This window comes from Corvus moneduloides, chromosome 1, assembly GCF_009650955.1.
Source record: "Corvus moneduloides isolate bCorMon1 chromosome 1, bCorMon1.pri, whole genome shotgun sequence".
Lineage (NCBI taxonomy): Eukaryota > Metazoa > Chordata > Aves > Passeriformes > Corvidae > Corvus > Corvus moneduloides.
In genome coordinates this window covers 20,332,722-20,355,556 of record NC_045476.1, presented here as the reverse complement: position 1 = coordinate 20,355,556, position 22,835 = coordinate 20,332,722, and the positions used below count along the sequence as shown (strand labels likewise).

General features: G+C 40.0%; 1 protein-coding gene and 1 long non-coding RNA gene across 4 annotated transcripts in view; both read left to right on the top strand.

Moving 5' to 3' along the window:
* Window positions 1-22,835, top strand: part of KIAA1217 (KIAA1217 ortholog) — a 364,593-nt gene that overhangs the window by 67,853 nt on the left and 273,905 nt on the right. The window contains exon 1 of one of the 3 annotated variants that reach the window (XM_032101086.1): window positions 9,118-9,169. The exons of the other annotated variants lie outside the window; for them this stretch is intronic. The gene's annotated coding sequence lies outside the window, so the exon portion shown is untranslated. Of the gene's footprint in view, window positions 1-9,117; window positions 9,170-22,835 lie in introns of those variants that run through there. 3 annotated transcript variants of the gene reach the window in all.
* LOC116440436 lies at window positions 11,319-19,783 on the top strand. The gene is made up of 2 exons (XR_004238586.1): window positions 11,319-13,820; window positions 18,914-19,783. It is a non-coding gene; the product is annotated as an uncharacterized LOC116440436 (long non-coding RNA).

The following is a 22,835-nucleotide window of genomic DNA, read 5'->3' as shown; positions in this document are numbered from 1 at the left end:
TTTCTTCTGTTACCTTGATGGATCTCTGTTGGGATGGTCATCCAATTGCATATTCAGGTTTCAGATCAATAGAGGAAGTTGAAGCATTTGATGGTCATGCCTTAAAAACTTAAGGACCTGAATGTATGATCCCAGATGAGAGTGGGTGCTGCCTAATCCCGTTGATGTAACCAACAAATAGAAAGCAACACCTGTAACTGCAGATGTCTTTCAAAGCAGCATTTCTATTTCTGCCAGAATTCTAACCTCAAATTACATCTTGATTGTAATTTTCAAAAATTTGACAGATTTTAATGTTAAATGGCCAGACTCTCTCCCAGGTACTAAAAGTCTGGCCAAAAGTTGTGGCTCATCCTGTAATTTTGAAATAAATACACAAAATCAATCAAAAGCAGAAGCAGGGGTCACTTTTTTTTAGTGTTCATGTACCATGTGTCAAAGACGCAATCCCCATTTTTATCAGTTTGTAAAGAAGACAAAAATGAAGACAAAATAACTCTGCTGAGCTGTTTGTACTGCAAAAATCCATCCAGTTCCCTTTCATGCCCAGATGTTCAGAGTAGTTCTGCAGTGCATTTTCAAGGAGGGGGAGGAAAAAAAAAGTGTACAGATTTTTTGTGCTTGCAGATTTCTTCCCCTTACTGAAACAGTGAGACATGTAATGGCTGTCATTTTGAATACGATGATGGTGAATAAGAGTAAAATAAATTGAAAAAATGACTCCTGGAAACTTGAAGTACTTGTATAATTAATATGACAAAATTGACTTTTTTTTTCCGTTTCTGAAATGTTTTACAATACTCTTGTAAAATTTAGTGGAGGTAATGTTTTAGAAAGATTAAACATATAATAAGGGAGAAGAGTCTTCCTAATAGCAATTTTGGAAGTGCTCAGGGAAAAAAATGTTCAGTGGAAGGTAGTGTTATGAAATTAATTATAGAAATTGTTAGAAGATATAAGAGGCAATAAAAAAACCCGCTGTTTTTCTACAAATGAAAATGGGCAATAACTTTGTTAGTTGTGGAAAATACGTGGTGGCAGAAAGATAATGCCAAATAAAAAAGTATAAAAGCACTTTCCCCCATTGATATTAAGCACCCAAATAACTAGAAAAACTCTTTAGGAGCCCCGGAGGAGCCCTGTAGATAACATTTTAAACTTTGTTAAGCCCTGTCCCTGAAGACTTGTCGAGATAATGACACAGTTTAGGAAACTGCCTCAGGACATGCTAGGAAATTACAGGCATTCAGTTGTAAACTAGGCTGTTAAAAACGATTCTAACATGTCAAATGGGAGAACATTAGGCACCCACAGCTCTGTTAAGTGTGTGTAGTGTAGGTTAGGGAAAAGAAGTGGTGCTTTAACCAGAGGCAGGGAGGTGGAAGCTGAGATGCTAATTGGTTAGGACTTGAATTAAATAAATATGTATATATATACACCTTTTGTTTTCTGTAGGAAATATGCACAGCAGCCTCAGAATTATTGTGACGTTTTTAACACAGCAGAACAGCCCTATGATTCTGTGATTTCTTTTAAGATATTCCAGTTGGCTTTTGCGTTTCTTACAAAATTATACCTGCCAAAATTGTCAGACAATGGCACTGTTTACAGTGTATTTTTGTGCAGAAAAAAACTCTTCGCTTTTCCTTCTTTGAAGCAGACACCTGGAGCAGCTGTATACAAAAGGTCCGTTTTTATGTGCTTGTCAACCATTACAGCTTTTACTGCTCTGAAAAAACAGTTGTTCTGTTGATGACTGACAGAAATCACATACAAATGGATGAATGAGAGTTTAATACATATTTAATGTAGGAATATTTCCTAACAGGAATATAATAATGAATTATCCCATTCAAAAGAAGCTGTGTGCATTTTTTGCTCTTATATTTTCATGACCAAGTGCTAAATAAAGTAGGGGGAAGCACCACTCGTAGCTGTTTTGGAAGGTAGAGAAATTATATTTAAAGGATGGACGTGAGCTTGAAAGGTAGTTGGTTTTAGAAAAGCACCTAAAAGTAAATATTAGCCTGTTTCCTGCATCTGAGTCTTGCTGCCTGTTCTGAGTTTCTAATAACTTTTGTTGATGAGATAGACTTAGCTGTGTTTCTTTATGTAATTTTTCTGTGTAACTATTATTAGAGAGCAAAGTTTGTATAAAGTCCGATTTACTTCATAAAAAGCCAAACACAAAAAGAAAAAAAATTCCAAAAAAGGAAAACTGCATCAATTCCAGCCATCCCTGAAGTCTAACTTTTGAATATTCAAGGATATTTGATGTTATGAAGAGCTGTCACTACTTCACAGCTATGGATGCCAAATCAATTATGTTTGCAAACCTTGAGATGAGTCTGTTTTTTTTACCCTCTCACTTGGGAGCAAGGAAGCAATTTGGCTGAATATTTAGGCAATTAATGTTGAAATTAGCTCCAACTTTTGAATTTTAAGGAGTTTAGAAAACTATAATCACATATAAATGAACTTTTTGGCACTTCTTGAGGAATACCATTTTCTGAATCAGGTATTAGCTTTAAGATGTGGGTGGAGGTAGGAGCAGGGCTCTGGCAATCCTGTCCCTGCCAGAGCTGGGTGCTGGTGTGAGTCAGGAATTGATGGAAGTCCAGCCTGAATGTCTTGCTGACAGCACCCAGGACCTTGCAGCTTAGGGACAAAGTGAGCGGTGGGATCTGGGGAAGATGATTTGGGAGATGAAATTTTTTGGGATCTGTATTTACGCTGCTCCTTACTCTGTCCTCCTTTTGGAAAGAAGCTGCTCTCTCCCAGGTGATCTCTCCAATGCTGTCAGGAGCTGTTTGAGGTGAAGTTTTGTAGGAGCATTCCCTCTGTTGGTCTCCTTTATACTCCAGAAAGTGGGATCAGCTGCCAGGGCGAACTCTTACCTCACTGGAGCAGAGAGGTGGCAAAGCATGACTGTAGGAAGGGATTTGTGTTCAGTTGTGCCAGATTGCTTCTAGTGTTTTCGAGAAGGCATGTGAAGGTTTGTAAGGGTTTATGTCTCCCAAAATCTAAACGGAAACATCACAACATGACAAAAGGCATACACCTAAGGTCAAGACTTTTCTATTGTTGAGTTTCAAAGCCCAGCAGAGAGGAAGGGTGTCTAAGGAAAGGTAAAATTATCTGTGTAGGAAGAATTTTAGGCAAAGAAACAATGTGTGAATTACTGCTCATTCTTACTTTACTGATTGTGATGTGAATGGTGGGGTTGTGTGAGGCTGTCTTGGCCAATTCTCTGGTTATAAATTGCGTTCTCAGTTTTTTCCGTACAACGGTGAATTGGTGTCCAGGAATAATCAAAGAATAAATACTGTGACATTAAAAATGTAATTTATTTGTTAGCTTCCAAACAGTGGCAGCAAGGAGCTGTTGCATCACTACAGGAGATAAAAGAGTCACCCAAGAGACCTGAGTCACAGAATATTCTGAATTGAAAGAAACCCACAACAATCATCAAGTCCAACTCTTAAGAGAATTGCCTGTTGGAACACTGAGTTCTGAGAATTTCAGCCTTTCAGTGCTGACAGTGATCCTCAGAAGCACACTGCTTTTGACCTGAAGCCTTGGGAAAGGCTTCCCAAATTGTGCAATAACACTGAGGTTGTTGCTGTATAATTAAAGTTGTATCACTGGGTGGAATATGTAGAGATGTAGAAAATTAGGTTTATGGATATATGTAACAAAATGGAGGATTTGGGGTGTGGATTTGTTCTTCTTCTTTTCTCCTTCCTTCTTTACAAATCTGGGTGTTCTGGTATTGGGTCCAAAAAACCTGCAGTGCACATCATGAATAGTTAGTTATTGGATTATAAGTAAAACCAAATTAATTGGCATTCCATAGTTGGGTGATTTGGACCTTAAAAAGCCTTGGAAGTTAGAACTCATGGCCATTTTCCACCTTGTTAACTTAGAGGCACATCATGTGCAGCTGTATTATAGATAAGATAAAATAAACATCTAAATCTGAAGATAAACTCCTGATCTTCTGCATTTTAATTTGACCTCTGAGTAAAAGAACTCACGAAACAAAGGCAAAGAAAAAAAGAAACGATAAAAGGAGAAAATTAATAATTGCCCATGCAGGGATTGAACCCATGACCCTGGTGTTATTAGCAGTCTGCTCTGACCAGCTGAGCTAATCTCAGGGAGAGTTATTGCTTTCTCAATTTTAGAATCTGTGTTTTAAAAGATGCCCCCCTCCCATGAAGGCTTTTAAGTTGGAAACACTTGAAGGCTCCATTCAACACCTGCTCACCTATCATTGGTCTTATGAATGATTGTATGGCAAGAGAAACCTTTGCTAAGCCTAGTGAGGAGTTTAATGCCAGTACAGGCTGCCTTAGGTGCTGTGTAGCAGACAGGGTGTGAGTAGGTCAAATAGGGATTGGTAGAAAACAGCTTAATTCAAGTAACATCTCTGATTTCCGCCGCAGCAGGAAGGCTGTAAGTGGGAGTAATTTGCACATATAGGAGTTGGGGAAACTAGAAGGAAGGACATTTACTGAGCTTGGGTGAATCCTCACACTCATTTTCCTCCTCTTGGAGTATCCCATGATGTAATTACCATCAGCTGAGGTGAAGAGGTTAAGATAGTCACACAGAGCAATTTATATGTCTGGCTTGAGACATATAGCCAACACCGAGTGTCCCAGGAACAACTATGGGGCAGGTCAGACTCCTACAGCAATACCTGTACTGCTGACAGGCAAAGCTTTGATCTGTCTTAGGACATCCTCTGGTGTGCCCTAAACCACCAGAGGTCTGGGAATGCGTTGGCTCCAAAACAGAAAGGGAGATTAGTCTTGATTAAAGCATAATCTTGGTACATGGGTTTAAGTTGCCTTATAACACCCTGTAAACAAGAATTCACATTTCCTTGTGTTGGCTTTTGAGATTGTAAATTATATTTTAATGTTATAGGCCTAAAGGCTTGGTAGGCTGATAAGTAGTTCGATGTTTAAAGAATTAATTGTTGTTTAGTTGCAGAACTTACTATGAAATACATGCTTTATGGTTTCGCTATTTTGGAGTTTAAATATAGATGTTGTTAAAAATCATTTTTTTAAGTCTCTATTTCTAGTAGTAATTTCTCTTTTTATCATTTAGACACATCTGAATAACTGTAGTATTTTCACAGCAAAGGCTAATCACACTGCTTTTAGGTGTATGTAGTCCCTGAGACAAGCATGGAGGTTTTGTATTGTTTTGATATTTATTTCTTTTAATAGAACTAAACCAGTGCAGAGCCAGTCTTATTTGCTGGTGACTCCTTCAGTTCCAGAGCTCATGAAATATGGCTACAAATTGTTTGCAGATATATGAAGATCCTTTCACATTGATGAGCAAGAAAGGAACTAATAACATCACATTTATTATCATCAATGACACCAAGAAAGATCTCAATCTGATTGTTTGGACTCAAACAAACCTTGCAGCAACCACTGCCCATTTTGATCCTCTCTCATTGCTGGTACCTAAGGACCTCAAAAAGATGGTAATGTTCATATGAGAAGCACAGAAGCTATTTCTGTTTTTCTACTCAACCGTGCAGATCCCCTACCAGGGATCAGTGAAACATTCCGGCACAGAGAAACCATTCACAATTTTTGAGGGATGGAGGTTTATACAGTTCAGGTTTACATTGTTTTAACATACCATGCAACACTGGTGAAAGTGGAGACAAATGACCATTTATTTATTGTTCTGCTTTTTTCATTATCCTAGGGCTAAAGTAAACCACAGGCTCTTGTGGCCAATATGTTATTCCTCAGTGTTAGAACCATCCCAGGAAAGCTTTTAATATGGATTTGAAATGATCGTCTAAGATGCCCAGGTGAGTTGTTCTATTTAGTTGATGTTTTTTCCTCTTTTAATCTCATTAGAAGCATTTGGTTTGAAAGTGGGACGCACAAAACTAAAATAAACCAGGCATTGATAGTAGACTTGGACTTTATAGCATTAGAGGCTGGTATTCTTGAGTTTGGAAGAGATAAGAGTAAATTTCAGATAAATTTTTATTATGGGCTTTGAAAGAAGTACTTAAAATATATATTTAAAAATTGATCCCATTTCAGAGAAAGGTGTTATTATACAGCAAATCTAAACAAAATTGTTAGATATTAATATTAAAATACAGAAAAAGCAGCCAATATTAGCAAAGAAGACATATGTCAATATTGGCAAAATAGACATATCATTGCATGTAAACTGGGATTTATTTATTCAGTATCCAATTATATTATACCTTTCTAGTGGATTATGAAAACACTTTGATTTAGATTTTTTTTTTTTCCAAATTCAAGAGAGTGAAAGTTTGACTTTTGTGGTTAAGTAGGCTCTGGTGATTAAAAGTGTGATTCCCATTTCTGCCAGACACGTTTTGCATAACCTTGACAAGGTCATTTCATCATTACGTGATGTTTAATTCCTCAGTGAATTCTTAAGGATAGTTGTGTAAAACCTGTAGCTGATACACTATTCAGTTCACGTGTAGGTTTTGCCTCTAGACACCTATATCTAAACATGAATTAATTATGGAATAGAAAATGAAAGTCCATTTTGGCAAACAGTACTTGCTGAAGAGCAACAGTCTGTGTGTATCTCACAGTTTTATAAGGTGATGTGTAGCAATAGTGACCTGACTGCATTTGTGAGGAATACTGTGGAAGGCTTTAGACCTCCTTTGTTTGATTAGAAGAATTTTTATTAGTCTTTATAACTGATGATAGAAACTGTAGAAGTTTCAAGTTTTGCATGCAAAATGTAGTCTATAATGATTTTTTATATTTAGGTTTTTGCAAAATACCTGTGATCCACCAGACTATGAGCTTATAAATACATAATTAATTACAGTCAAGGAATGAGCAGATTTTTTTTTTTATATTTGGCTTTACACAGTGACTGGGCAAACATTCCTCTGAAATCTGAGAGACTCTGATTGATGTGAAGCAACAAAGAATAAAATATTGAATACTGTTGCATCAAGAGGCATTAATACTTTATGTAAATCACTTCCTATTTTCCAAAGGCTTAATTTGCTTCCAATCTAGAAGGAAGGAAGGCACAGAGATGTACAGCGTTGGCAGAAATAAATGGTGGGTGATGCTTGCAGGACCTTGCTCTGTGTAGAACTGTACAGATAATGGATTTTGCCAGTTCTGGATTTGGGACTGATTCTGTTGCATACTACATGGTTTAGTGGTGAACGCAGTGGTCCTGGGTTAACCACTGGACTCTATGATCTTAGAGATCTTTTCCAACCTTAACAATTCCATGAATCTATGATTTTATGGCAAAGGAACACAGGAAGTCACACACCAGGGGAGGGAGGGCTGTTAGGCCTGTCTGGTGGTGCCAATATGATTTGTATAGGTTTCTGATATTATTTGAATGTTGTTAGTCTCCCTACACATAGCAGCACAATGGGAAATTGCTGATTTACAAAGGATCTGTGATTTGTCTCTGACCACAGCGAACATAGGTCATGTCCATCACCCACCACAGCCCCACTTTGCAAAGTGCAGTACAGAGATCTCTGCAGTTGTCCTTCCTCGGGGCTGGTGGTTTCTGCTTCTCAGTATTTTCAGTTCATTTTATAGGGAAAAAAGAGCAAGCATGAGGATTTCTCTCTCAGTGCAGCTGTGGCATGAGAGGTCATGGTGACATCCTCGCCTGGTGGACAAAGAGTTCTTAGGAGAAGGGTTTCCACATCTTGTTGTAAGCAGTAAGTAGGAACTCACTTTACTGCCTTAGTTTCTGGAGCTGAGTTAGTGATCCAAGAGAGAATATTATTGAACTAAAAAGTTGTCTTCACAATTGTCTCATAGTAATTAAAATCCATATATTAACTGAATGTTAATTATAAACAATTCATGAAGATCAAGAGATAGGAATTTTTTTAAGGAGTTACATGTGTGTATTCCTTGTAAATAATTTTTTATCTCTCCATCTAAATTGCCTTTTTATTTTTCTGCTCTTAATTTAAGCTTAAATTTTCTTTTTGTGAGTGGTTTGAATATATATCATTCTAACGGGATTTTTTTTTCCAGGAAAACTCTTGTAGAACAGCCATGCATTAACAGTGCATATTTACAGCCTTCCAGGAGGCTGAGTGCCTGGAGAGAAAGGCTTCTTAGTTCTATATTCACACTGTTTTATTTACATCTGTGTAACAAAGACTCACACAGTGTATATCTTTTGAACATATGTATTGCTGAAAATTATATGTAAGCATGTTGCCACAACAGAAGTGCATGACAAGCCTTTAATTTCCTGGCATACCCTCGAGGGCACAAACCAGTTTGGTGGAGGGCTGGGCTACAGTCACTGGAAGTTGCTACATCCCAGTGAGGCAAGAAGGAGCGTCTTTGTTTCCTCCCCTAATGTGCCTGTGCATCCTTCATCCTGTTGCTATTCTCTCCCTCCTTTGAATTCAAGCTGATAAGGGCTGTGGTGTTCTCCTTGGGTTTCCCCTGGGCTATCTATGAGGGCAACATTTGAAAAGCTACGGTAAGTTTGTGGCATGTTGGAGCATATTTATGGTTAAGGTTATTTCTATTTTCTGAAATGCTGGTGGTGATTAGTAGCAATCTGGGACAATTAGGTCCTCTTCTTGATAGACATAGGCAAAGGTGCTGGACTGAAGATGTTTACACTTTAAATTGTTGATGGGCAGCAGAACCACCCAGAACTCTTCTTATTATTTCCTGTACGGTTCTAAGTAATAGGAATGTGCAAGGTGGGAAGCTCATATTGCCACAGTAAGGTGCAGGTTTGTACTAGCCCCCACCAGTCTGAGAAGACTTCTGGCTTAAATACAGGAGAAGCTGTATGGAGAAATCCATTTGACTGTCCTTTTAAAATCAGAAGAGATGGAGAGGTTTATCTGCAGCAGATAAGCTGTTGCTGTACAGCACAAGCACCTGAATAATAATGTTTCTGTGGTGAGAAGGAGCTGCAGTATTTCGTCATAGGTTTGCTCAGCTAGTGAAGAGGGCTTCAAACTAAGGTTGCCGAGGGAGGGGAACCACAATCTACCTGCTCTACCAGTTTGATGCCAATGCCAGCAGGAGATGCCCAGAGCCTGGTACGAGATCACAGGTCAGCAGAGAAGCACCTGAAGAACAGGACAAAGGAATTGCTGCCACTACAGTCAGTAAGTTGGCTTACTGTTAAATAAGGGGGGCCCAGGTTAAATATCTCTGTGCAAACACAGTTAGCATGGGGAATAAACAAGAGGAGTTAGAGATGTGTGAAGACTGCAGGGCTGTGACCTAGTTGTCATCAGTGGTCAGATGGTTCCTATTACCGACTGGAGTGTTGGAATGGAAGGATATGGGCTCTTTAGGAAGGACAGGCAGAGGAGGTGAGGAATGAGTGTTGTTCCCTATGATAATGACCAGCTGGAATGCACGGAGCTCCACCTGGGGATGGATGAGGAGCTGACTGAGACCTTATGGGTCATGACTAAAGGGAGGGAAGGGACAGGTGACATTACAGTGGGGGTCTGGTACAGGCCACCTGATCAGGACAACTGAGTGGATGAGGGTCTCTGTAGACAGACAGGAGCATCCTCACATTCACAAACCCTGGTCCTTATGGGGGACTTCAACCATCCCAACAGGAAGGTCAACATAGCAGGAGATAAGCAATCCAGAGGTTCCTGGAAAGTGTTGTTGATAACTTCCTTCTCCAAGTGAGAGGAGCCAGCAAGGAAAGATGCTATGTGTAACCTCGATCTCACCAACAAGGAGGGGTTGATGCAGGAGGTGAAACTCAAGGGCAGACTGGGCTGCAGTGACCATGAAATAATGGAATTCAAGATCCTTGGGGAAGCAGGGAGGAGGCACAGCAAGCTCACTACTTGGGACTTCAGGAGAGCAGGCTTTGGCTTCCTCAGGGATCTGCTTGGTAAAATACTATGGGATAAAGCCTTGGAGGGAAAAGGGACCCACAAAAGCTGATTACTATTCCAGGATCACCTCCTCCAAGCTCAGAATCAATACATCCCAATAAAAAGAAAGTTATGCAAAGATGCCTGGGGGCTTGCATGGATGAACAAGATGCTCCTGGACGAACTCAAACACAAAAAAGAAGCCTACTTCTAGAGGGTGGAAGCAAGGACAGGTAGCCTGGGAAACATACAGAGAGATTGTCCGAGCAGCCAGTTATTTGGTTAGGAAAGCTAAAGCCCTGATAAAATTAAAGTTGATCAGGAATATCAGAGGACATCAACGGCAGCAAGAAAAGCTGCTACATACATGGTGGTGAAAGAAAGATAAGGGAAAGAGTGGGCCCTCTCTGGATAGAAATGGGAGACCTTGTTACCTGGGATTTGGAGAAGGCTGAGGTTCTCAATGGCATTTCTGCCTCAGTCTTCACTGACAAGTGCTCCAGCCACACTGCCTAACTTGCAGAAGGAAAAAGCGTTTACTGGGAGAATGAGGAACCACCTGCTGTAGAAGCAGATCAGGCTTGAGACAATCTAAGGAACTTGAAGGTACACAAGTCCATGAGATCTGATGAAATGTATCTGCGATAAATGTTCTGAGAGAACTGGCAGATGAAGTGCCTAAGCCATTATCCATCGTATTTGAGAAGTCCAATTAAGTTCCCACTGACTGGAAAAGGGGAAACATAATGCCTGTTTTAAGAAGGGGTATAAAGAAGACCCAGGGAACTAGAGTCCCATCAGTTTCACTTCAGTGTCTGGCAAGATCATGGAGCAGATCCTCCTGGAAACTATGCTGAGGCACATGGAAAATTGGAAGGTGATTTGTGACAGCCAATGTGGCTGCACTAAGGGCAAATCATTCCTGACAAATTTGGTGGCCTTCTATGATGAGGTAAAGATGTTGGTGGATGAAGAAAGAGTGACTGACACCACCTACCTGAGCTTGTGCAAAGCATTTGACACTGTCCCATAGGTTTCAGCCTAGCTCAGGGCTTTGAGTGTCAGAAGTTGGGTTACTGCTCAGCCTGTCACACTGGTTTGGGATGGACTCTGCACTGTTCCTAGTGGGTGGTGAACATTTTTTAGTCTGTGGATGTTACTTTTGGCAGGACTTCTGTCTGGAGTGGTTCCAAATTTGTATTATTGTACTCTAAAAAACTCCTACATCTGAAATCCTTGAACAGAGAAACAATACTAGTCATAAACTCTTCTGAAGGAATTAGGTGGAAAGAACCACCAGACTCTCCCCTGCAAATGTATAATCATAATATTTCCAGATGGCTTCAGTAATTTTGCCCCATCTGGAAGCAGCAAGCTGGGAATGAACTAAGCAAAAGGTAGGCTGCATGCTTTGTGTTTGTTCTAACAGGTGATGTGTTGGTAGGAGACAGAGAGTTGGAGGTTCTAATAGAGCTGTCTGACAAACAGCCTGGCACACTCCTTGGCATTGCCACAGGAGTAGCTTTGAAGAAAGTGATGGTAAGGGGTTTTTTTTTGTGCTGTTCTTTTTCTCCTGGAAAATACCATTTGGTAAAAATCATATTTCCCTGGTGGAAAAATAATATTTCAGTGATGTTTTGGATTTTTCTTTTTATTTGGTGGTAGGGGGGAGCAATGAGGAGGGAAAGAGAAGCAGTGTCCTGCTACACTAAAAAAACCAATTGCAAGGTGGCATGAGGTTTCTAGATTTGTACTGCCATTTTTGTTTTGTGTGTATGCTCCTTGAAGCTAAAATCACCTGAACTAAAAACTTTAGCTTTATCATGCACAATACTTCAATTTACCTGAAATCCCATATAATTGTTTTATTTTTTGCCTCAGAAACCCCCACTTCTATTAATCCTGATTGGGAATATTGATGATTTAAAATAAAAATAAATGAAAAAAAAAGTGGAATTTTCCACTGAGATGAATCTCAGTTCTAGAAAATGTTTCTTCATCTCTGTATTGTTCCAGTGTTGAAATAATTAAGTGGGTGCTTGCTTTGTATCTCTAGTATTATCAGGCTAAGTGCAGACTACAATGTCATAACTTTATATTCTAATTAGGTAGTAATTATCCTGGTGTATTTGTTCTAATCTCCACCTGGGATGGGCATTGCAAAATGTCATATCTAAGACACACCCTTCTTGGATTTTTTCCTATGAATATGTGCCAATTGATTAAACTCATTGATTTAAATGTTCTTGATCCCTGCTGAAGACCTTACAATTGTGCATCGCCCCTGTATCAACTGCACGTCAGCTATTGAAAGGATTTATACTCAGAAGGCTTATTTTGTTGGTACTGCCCTTGCCCTGCCACAATAAAGCATTATTTGGTGACCTTTAATGAGTCCAGATTAGTAATGTGGAGAAAGCTGCACTCTATTCGTGACAGCAACCTGTAGTGGGTTGACCCTGGCTAGACCAGGGGCCACCAAATCTGTTCTATTACTCTCCTTCTCAGCTGGACAGAGGAGAGAAAATATGCCGAAACATCATGAGTTGAGATAAAGACAGGGAGAGATCACTCACTGATTACTGTCAAGGGCAAAACAGACCTGACCTGGAGAACTTAATTGAAGTTATTATCAATCGAAAGATCAGAGTAGGACAACAAGTAAGTAAGAATATGTAAATTAAATCTTTAAAAAACCCTTCCCCCACCCCTTCCTCCTTCCCAGGCCTAACATTATTCCCGATTCTCTACCTGCCATCTCCCAGCAGTGCAGGGAGATGGGGAATGGGGGTTACAGTCACTTCATCACATGTTGATTCTGTTGCTACTTCCTCCTGGGGAAGAGGAGTCCTTTGCCTGCTCCAGCATGTAGTTCCTCCCCCTGGAGCCAGTGCTCCCCACACTTCTCCAATTTGAGTCCTTCCCATGGGCTACAGTTCTCTATGAACTGCTCCAGTGTGTGTCCTTTTTCATGGGGTGCAGTCGTTCAGGAACAGCCTGCTCCAGCATGGGTCCTTTTTCATGGGATGCAGTCCTTCAGGAACAGCCTGCTCCAGCGTAGGTCCCCCACGGGTCCGACCAGGAGCCTTCTCCAGCTTGGGATTTCTACATGGTCACAGCCTCCTTTGGGCACTCACCTGCTCACCTGTGTGGGGTCCCCTGTGGGCTGCAGGGGCACAGCTGCCTCACCACGATCCTCACCGTGGGGCTGCAGGGGAATCGCAGCTCTGGTACCTGGAGCACCCCTGCCCCTCCTTCTTCACTGACCTTGGTGTCTGCAGAGTTGTTGCTCTCATATATTCTCACTCCTTCTCTGGCTGCAAATTACTTCTGCCCAATAACTTTTTCTTTTCCTTCTTAAATATCTTATCTCAGAGGCTCTACCACCATCACCGATGGGCTCGGCCTTGGCCAATGGTGGGTCTGTCCTGGAGCCAGCTGCTATTGGCTCTGTCAAGATACAGCAGAAGCTTCTGTCAGCTTCTCACAGAAGCCATCCCTATAGGCCCCCCACTACCCAAACCTTGCCTGGAAAACTGAAAACACAGGCTCAGACAGCAGTTACTTTAGATGACTTAACTCTTTTGCAATTAATTGCCTTGTATGCAGAATTTTAGGAGTTCGGGGTTTTTTGTCTTTGGGAAGTTTCTTTGTACTGCTTTAGACCCTGGTGCAAGAGCAAGCCTTATGTCCAAATACTGCCATGTCAGGTGTGGGGTAATGATTATGGATGGGAGCTTGCTGAAACAGGGTTACTGTCTGGAGGGAAGAAAAATTGGTCCTTGGACCCTTAACCATCCCTTTCATCCTGCTGTCATTTTCTTCTGAAGAACACTGTGAAGCCCATGGGCAAGAAGTACAGCTCAGATGTGGAAGCACAAAGGACTGGAAAAGAACTGTGGAAACATAAATGGTTGGTATTACAAAAGAGGCCAGACATATCTTCTTTTTTTTTTTTACTTTTTTTTGCTTTTCTTTTTTACTGGGTCTGATATAATTGCAAATTCTGCTTGAACGGAGCTTCCTGCTGAAGTGTGGAATTTAGCAATGCATTGTTGCCTTGAGAACAGCACTCTAAAAACTGAAGCACTTTGCCAGTGGATCACATGGGAATTCTGAAACTTAGATGACTAAGGTCAAAACCTGTGTATGCTAAGCACTTGACAATATCATTACTGGAAACTGAGGGTCTTCAACATCTTGTGGAAAGAGATCTGAATTTAGCCACCTCTTTTCAGAGTCAGTGTAACTCTCTCTAGAGTTTTCTTTTTTAAAACTAGCTTAGAGTCATGCTGGTAATTCAGTAGTCTGAGGTAAAATGAGTATGTTTTCAAGTGAATGTGCAAGTATAAATGAGTAGTGATAGTCTTGCCAAATAAAACTGGGACAAAACCTACCAGACCACTACTGAAGTGTAGTCTCGTTGATGGGTAGGCTGGAGTTATGGGCAGAAATTGCATTGCTGTCCATATCAGAATTTTTGCTAAAAAAGATTTTCTAAGTTTGGCTCTCTAAAAACTGGTCATAAGCTGTATTTGTACCTGGATAAATCTGGATAAACAAGTTATTTGCAGCATATCTTTGGTGCATTTGTAATGCTGTCTCTTGAAAATTGCTGGGCATATCTAGACTTCCAGCTTTGCTGTTGTTGGCTTGTGCAACCAACACTTTTTTGTGCATTTTTAGATTCTCCCTCTTCTCAACTAATTTCCATTCTCTATTGATATTCTCCCTTTTTGTGCCTCCCTTTCTTCTCCATCATTACTTCTTTTATTTCCTCTCTATTCTTCCATTTTCATTAGCTCCACAGTACTATCCAAACCAACAAAAATCTAGTTGGTGTTGGGTTCATTTCAGCTCAGTGACAAACTTGTCTCCTTGTGGTTGCCTGTCGTTGTTGAAACCCTATTAGCAATGTAAACCCAGCCCTGAGTCCAGGCTGGCTGAAATGCTGTGCCTCTGAGCCACATCTGCAGTGTGGTGCAGTGATGGGCTGTAGAGGAGGTGCTGCCTGTGCTGATGAAGCATCCTTATCCTGTGCAGGCTCCAGTCCACTGGTTTTGCTGTCATTCCCCTAGTATTTGGCATAAGATTTTCATGCTTTTTCTATTTTATCTAACTATATTAAAACACTCATAGATAACATATTAGTGAATGTTAGTAGATTTTTTCCTCCTCTGAATATTTCCCATTTTCATTTAAAGTTGAAGATTCACAAGTAACTGAGGAGAGACCTTAGCACATCCTTAGTTAATGCAATGCACACACAGTGCTGCTGTTCTTGACTTCCACTTGGCTGCTGCTAGATCCTGTTTTCAGTCTGACCTGTGTGTATTTTTGACTTTGTGTTTATCTGTTTGTTAGTCTCTCGTGACACTGTCACTTCAAAGCAGTAATTCGCTGAGCTTGAATAACCCAAGTTTTGAACTTTCTGACCAGTATTATTAAATGGGGACAGAATAGGTCAAGGAGAAAAAAAATCCCTGTTCTTGACTAACTGTGTAATGCTATTGAATAGGCTAAAATTAGCCCTGTCATTCCTCTTCTTGCTTTTAGGCATCTCAGGGTAATTATAATGGGAAAAGCCAGCCAAGCTATAACTCAAATAAGCTTAGGTTTTAAGGCAATCTTTTTAATGATTTGCCTTTCCCTCTAAGTAAAATACAGATTATAAAGATTAAGTTAGCGGTTGCTTTTTCTTGCAGAGAGCATCTCAGGTAAAAAAATGAACCAGTTGTAAATTAAAGGCAGATATTCAAGCAGAATAAAATAATAATCCAAAAGTGGACCAGACAGCAAATGCAGCTGATGCTCAGGAGGGTTGGGTCGAGTCCCATTTCTGATGTTTTGGTTAGTTAAAAGCTGTGATTATGTTCCACATGAACTGCAACTTCGTGTATGCATTTTGCATTTATTAACTATGTTATGAAGATGATACAGACAGAGACTAAACTGTTATGGAGGATTTGGGATGGAACGAGCATGCTAATGAGCCTATGCAAAAATGCATCTATTAGCCAGATGGTGAGTTACACAGACATCAGTTTCTGTTTACCATCTGTAAACCAATCCTCAGAAAGAGGCAGGAAAGGAGCTAGAAATGGTGTAGAGGAACAGCAAACAGTAACAGTGTAGTAACCTTCACGATATGTCCTGAATGTCGCTTTTCTTGAATAGATCAGTGAAATACCCCTTTCTTGTCTCTGGCAGTAGGTACTAAATTACTGCAAATTCTCTACATTTTTCCAATGCTTCATTCTCCACTGCATCCCCCTTTCCCAATATTCAAAAAAGACAAGTAGTTCCTCACCATGAGCAAAACACTTACCATGGTTCAAAGCAAGTTACAATTAAAAAAATATTTTAAACTACTAAATAATGTGTACCACGGAGAGGAAAAAAAAGGTCCTGAATGTAGAGAGAAGACCTTAAGGTCAACTAGTCCTATCACCTCCTCAACAAAAATGTGTTTTTAAATGCAGTTTGCAGTCTTAAACTTCTCGATTTATGGAGTGACAGAGTCAGGAAAAATAATTGCCAGAAGTGCTGTTGAAAGAGGTCTCTATTTTAGTCCAAAACTGGAAAACTGAATTGAGTAATGATTCAGTTTAGATTCAATTCACTGTAAGATTCAAAGGTGCTTAGAGCTTATTTTTCCTTGTTCACTAGAGGGTAGCAGAGAGAATAGTGAGAGCGTTTCAGCACAGCCTGTGCTCAGTAGCAATGAGTTCACTTGCAAGCTTCTGTATTCTTAGACTAATCTGGTGCCCTTCAGGCTTCTTGGTAGAGCAGAAAGGTTACATTTGATAATATAAATGTAAACCAACAGCTTAAAACTTAAGAGCATTCTTAATGTGATTTGATAAAATTAAAAATCATTCTTGGTTTTAGCACTGTTAATAACTGTTTTGGTTTTTTTCAGATAGTAAACATAAGCATTTTTAACATGCACATCTCTAAGGAAGCATGTTTTTCGTAGCATTATATTGTGCATAGGAGACACTGTCATATTTATGTAGGCAGAAAATTTTAAAATAATACCATGACTGTAGAAGGTTACTTCTCTTCTAGTCTGTATTTGTGGATATTCCACTGAAATAAATGCCTGCAGTCCAAAATTTCCTTCTGCCACCACATTAAATACCTGACAAAACAAGCCATCATGCTATATACCAATAACGGAGACCTTGTGGCACGTCTGCTTCTACTGCATTAAAATTCAACAGATTTCAGTATGAGTTACCTGTACCCTTTCTGGGCTGCCGATGTCCAAAGGAATATCAAGAGTAGAGTTTCAAAAGCTGTGTTGAAGAGCAGCCTTCTACTCTTATGGTATTAATAGACAAGCCAAAAATGTTGCCCTATAGCAATATCTCCCACCATCAATATTTATTGCTGTGTCTGCTCTCTGGCATTTAGAATTTTAAAGTTATGCAGTTTCATGAGGTGGTTGTTAAAGGTAATGTTACCTAACTGAGGATGATGTTGTTATTATGTTAAAAATCACCCTTTTTACCCAAAATAATTCACATTGTGGGTTGCCTTTATTTGCCTGTGATGTAGAAAATTGAATCCAAAAAAAACCTGCTTAAAAATGTTTGCCCATCTCTGTTTTATATGGTCACTTGAGCACAAGGTAATAAAAAGGGACCTTTCATTAAGTACTGGGGAACCACTTGAAATAGTGCTCATATCCCAAATAGCACTTCAGGTCCAAAGAAAACACCCTTTTGCAATCTCTCTGCATCATGCTTGTAACAGAAGAGTATGGACTGAAAAATCTGTGTTGCTGTCCTCCCCTCCCCCTTCCTGTCTCCATACATATGCAAAGATGTGCCCACAGGCCCTCACAACCTTTGAAGCTTTTGTGTGTGCTTGTGTGCCAGCCCTGCATTGCAAATAGAGAGGTAGGGGGACTTCTTTGGTGTTACCCAACTCCATGTTACACCCATCAACTGATTTCTGTAGGGCAAATAAATATTTGGGCAATCTTTGAATGACTCACCCCTTTGCATTAAAACCTTTCTCAATTCCTACCTCACTTCTGGTCTGAATTCCACAAAGAGACTGAAATCCACAGAGGGGATTCATAAATGTTCTCCTTACTAAATACAGCAAACAAAAAGAAAACATGTTGGTGTACAGAACCATCCTCCTTCTTTTGCTGATTCAGATGTTGTATGATTAAACATTTGTAAACCAAAACTGAAATATAAGCTCACTTTGTATGCTATATAAGAAATTTAATATGGTCCTTTTCATCAAATTGAATTGCCACATCAGTCTTCAAAGACTTTGGAGGCTTTGGAAGCTTCGTGTTGCAGCATAGCATACAGATGTCCTGCCTAGGGTTGAAGCTTTATTGTGTTTCACTTGTGAGATGGATCATGTCTGTGCTCTGTTCTTTTATCTCTGTTATAGAAAACCTTTCGGACTTTGATTCATACTCAGGAGTGTAAATAATGCAATTGGTTCTGATGTGCTCCAGTGAGAGGGAGCCATAAGACAAGGAAAAACCAGCTAATATCTCATCTTCCTGAAATCTAGATTGAAATTAGCTGTAAAACAAGTTACATTGCCCATTTTCAATTAGTTTCTTATGTCTTTTTAATGACTTCTTTTAAGACAAGTTTAAAGAACAAATTTCTACGAGATTATGACATTCATTTTTAAAGATGTAATACTAGATATTTATCTTTACTGTAAAGCTGCTCAGGAAACTGAAATTTGCATAGCAGTTCTGAAACTGCCTCTGCACCGTGGTAGTAATTAGTGCAGTCTTAAGCAACTTCTTACTACCAGGATCCTGTTAGTGGCTGTGTAATGTGTATTTGTAGAAATCCCCTCTACACCATGCCCCAAAACAACATGAGCACCAGTCTCTCCCGGTCCAGAACTTTGATATCAGCCTCTTTGGTGTTTGGGTCTGCAGGATTTGGGGTATCTGTGTGAAGTACTGCCTCCTGACTCTGGTTTTATGTTCTTTTTTTTTTTCTGTCCCATCAGCCTGTGGTTTTTTGCACAGAATTTGCTAAAATAAAAGCACCAAGCTTCTGTGTTTTGAGTCCTGTCATCTGAGTTCCTAAACCCTTCAATTAGGCTGAAGCATTCTCCATTTCTTCGACTTCTCCAGAAGCTTTCCTCACAGAAATATGTTTTTATTGTTTAAGGACAACTCTTCACCAGAAAAGGCTGAAGAATACTTTGCCAGTGTTGTGCATGCCAGGATAATATCACTCACCTAGATTGTGTTGGTACCCCTGGACACTGACACTTTAAGCTGCACTGCTCCAGTGCTTTGGGGTCTTGCTTTCCCTAGTGTTATCTGTCTGGTGGGTCTGACAGGTTATATCCAGATGTTTCCAACAGATGTGTCTCAGTATGGGGGACAAAAGGGTCTCACCTTCATAATCACAGAACAGCTCATGGAGATACATGGACCAGTCTACTCTATATGCTAACAGAATATGCAGTATCAAAGTACTTAACAGTGATGAATGGAATGATTTCTCATTATCCCTGCTTATTTATGTCATCTGTTTTTTCATTCTGTTATCTTCTTTTTATTGACCAATGTGCAAATTTTTTTTTGAACGTAAGTTTGTCTATTTATGTTTATAAAATGCCAATCATTCTGCTGATACTATCAAATAATAAGTAATAGTAGCATGAGTCAATGTACATTGAATATACAAACCAATACTTCAGAACTTCATGAATTTTCTTACACTGTGTTTATGAGCTCCCTGAGTATTTTATGTGCATTCAGGCCACTTCAGTTCCTGTGCTTGATGTAATTAAACCAGACTGTTGAATTTTTTTTAACTAACCAACCTTGATGGCCTCTAATTAATAAACAACTTGTTAAATGACAAATTTCTGCAAGCATGGATTTATTATTCAAGAAGCTAGTGAAAATAATAGTTTGGAAGGCAAAAAACCATCTACAAATTTATGGTTTATGTAAGGATAGCCTCGACTATGGAAAAGTTTCAGTAAGGCTGAAATGTTTTGAAAGTAGGACAATCATGCAAAGTCATGCAGGGATATATATGGCAAGTGTGCAAATATGCAAAGTATTTTCATAAGCCATTCAACTAATTTTTGTTCAGTGTCAAACCTGTCATCACTGTTATCTCCACCTCCCGTTCTTGATGCTGCAAATGTGTGTTAACCAGTTACAGCTTTCTTGGTCTTTAGAAATATCTTTGCCTTCCCCTCTCCCCACTGTGCTGGTGATGTAAACATGACACCTCTCCCAATGCTGATGACATTTGCTAAATATTTTGGTGCCTGCTCCTGTGATTATCCTCTGGACACGACCATGCACTTCAGCAGGGGAGGATGGGGGGGTGGTACAGACAATATTAATCCTGTCATAAGGATGTCTGTCCTCTGCTGCTGACTGTGCCGGTGTGAGGCATTAGCTGCATAATGGTGTCCTTCTCTCCCTCACAGCCTTTCTGTTCCCCTTTGAAATTGCCTTCTGTAAGCTTCCTCCACGGCAAGGCACAATTGGTTACGTTGGTTAGCAAGGAAGAGGAAAAGAGAATTGTAGTTGGACAAATCTCTTTACCTTTCTTAGCCTTATCCACTGAAAACTAAAGTTTTTTTAGATGATATTATATATTTATGTTGCATGGGTAGTATCTTGTGTAAATTAGGTTTAATACACAGACATGTGGCCATGTGTGTACAGTCTCATGCCTCAAGTGTGTGTCCCTGTTCGAGCTTGCTGCAAGTCCCCTTTATTTCCATAGCTTGTTACAGTGCAGCTGAGTAATAGCATTAAAAATTGTTCAAAGCTCTGCACTTTAAAATAGTCATATTGCATTGCTTTAGGTGAATATAGATATCCCCTGAACATAGACATCCTAGGGAAACTAGGACAGTGTACTCTGTGAGTGTGCGCTTCCATGTAGCATCTAGCAACTGAGTTTGGATACTTAATTGGTGTCAATAGTGTAACTGGTTATTTCAGTTCTTGATCCTTGAACATTTTAATAATAAAAACTGCATTTATTGTGAGCTGTGAGTGCCTTTATCATTTGCTAGTAAGAACTTTTTGTGTCTCTACTCCACTTACATTTTTGGTTAAGAAGAAATGTGGGTTTTAAATCTCGTAAGTGGGTGATTTCAGACAGTCTATATAAATGAGAGTTATGAAAGCACAGTGTGTTTAGCGAGGGAAGGCCCATGCTGACCTTTCCTCCCTGAGGACAGAGAGCATTCTGGATGCCATTCCATAATATTTCATTTTTATTGGATGTTTGAAATATTTTCATTGAGAAATTACTGGCCTTCGTTACAGATTTTAAGTGTATGACCTATGATGGATGGAGGCACATGGATTGTCTGCAGGGTGCCTGGAGGTTTTAGTAATTTAAAGTGTTTAATGTACCCTAGCTGTCTGGAATGTCCAGGGAAGGGAGTGCAGGGGAAGTCACTCTTACCAGCAGTGCTTTCTAGACAGCACTGGAAGATCTTATCCAATGGAGATGAGACAATATTTTGACCATTTCAGGTTTTTTAATCTCCCTTGTACTTACGCATGGGGGAAGTTTATTTGGCACATTGTAAGCACTGATTTTCTCAGAAAGAAAAACAAGACGGCATCAAATGAAGCTGCACAGCGGACTCCAATCCCTGGGGTTAGAAAGGAAAGACCTCTTTATATCTATAGGGAAGGGAGGTATTTAGGTGCAGCCTCGCCTGCTTTGTCTGGGTCAGGCATGCAAAACTGTGGGATTAGCAGATGCAGTTTAAGTGGCCTCATGCTCTAAGTGGCACAATAGTTGGCTGGTGCATAACTTGTGTCTGTTGACCTGGTCGCTGTTGCCTCTGAGCTAATGCCCAGACAGAGGAGTCAGCAGTCACTTTCACTGTGTCTGCTTTGTAAGAACAGTCAGGGGAATAAAGCAAATGCCCAGTGGAGATTAAATCTATACACACTAAGTCTTCATTCACAAAGTTCTAATGGTGGTGGTAGAAACAGGAGGGGGAACAACACGGTTTTACAGTTACTCATCCTCTTTTGCTGAGGAAAAAGACAAAATGCAGTCTCAGGAACTTTGCATCTCACTGTATGGTTTCTCGTTCTCATACGAATCTGGTTGATTAAGAGGTGATGTGGGCAGGGACAGCTTTCTGGTGCATCTTCTGCCTGCCAAAGCCCTGACATGTAAGTACACAATATGCAGAGCTTCTGCATTCTACTGCTGAATTTCAGCAGTAATTTGTTTCCAGTATCTCAAGGTAGAGTTCAATATCGTAATGATTTTATTTTTTCCAGAATATTTCTGAATTGGTCCTCATTTATCATAACGATTTGTCTAATCTCCAGTAAGTTTTTGAGTAACTGTAGGTTACCTCAAGAGAAGTAAGGCAGTTAACTTCATTGAAACTTTGTGGAGTTTGAACACATGAGTTATTTATGCTCTTTTGAAACTCTAATTGGTGGGACTACTTGTTATTTTTTCTGCTTTCAAAAGCGCAAGGAAGCACTGGTAAGTTTTATGTATTTGCATGCCTCTGTGTGTGTGTGTGCGCGTGTGGGCGTACAGGATATGTATTGCCTGCGTCTCTTGGGGCCTGTTTGTGTTGCTGCTCTGACTGCTGTGCTGCAACAAAGAAACTGCTTAATAATGTTAACTCAGTGTTTGGATCGGAAATATTTTTTTTGTTTCCAAAGAAGAATGAGCTCCTTCCTGTGTTTCCTTGTAGTCCTCTTGTAGCATTATGGGCTCCTTTGTTCTCTTCTGCTCTCGCTAGGGAACTACCCCAGTTTCAGCAGCAAGGCAGATGCTTGCCAAGCCACCTCCTCTTGAGCTGAGCTCCAGAACTACAGACCAGCTTTGAGTAGGAGATTAGGGAGCTGCTGTACAACAGCAGGCAAAGGCAGAACAAGCAGCAGGGGCAAAAATGAACT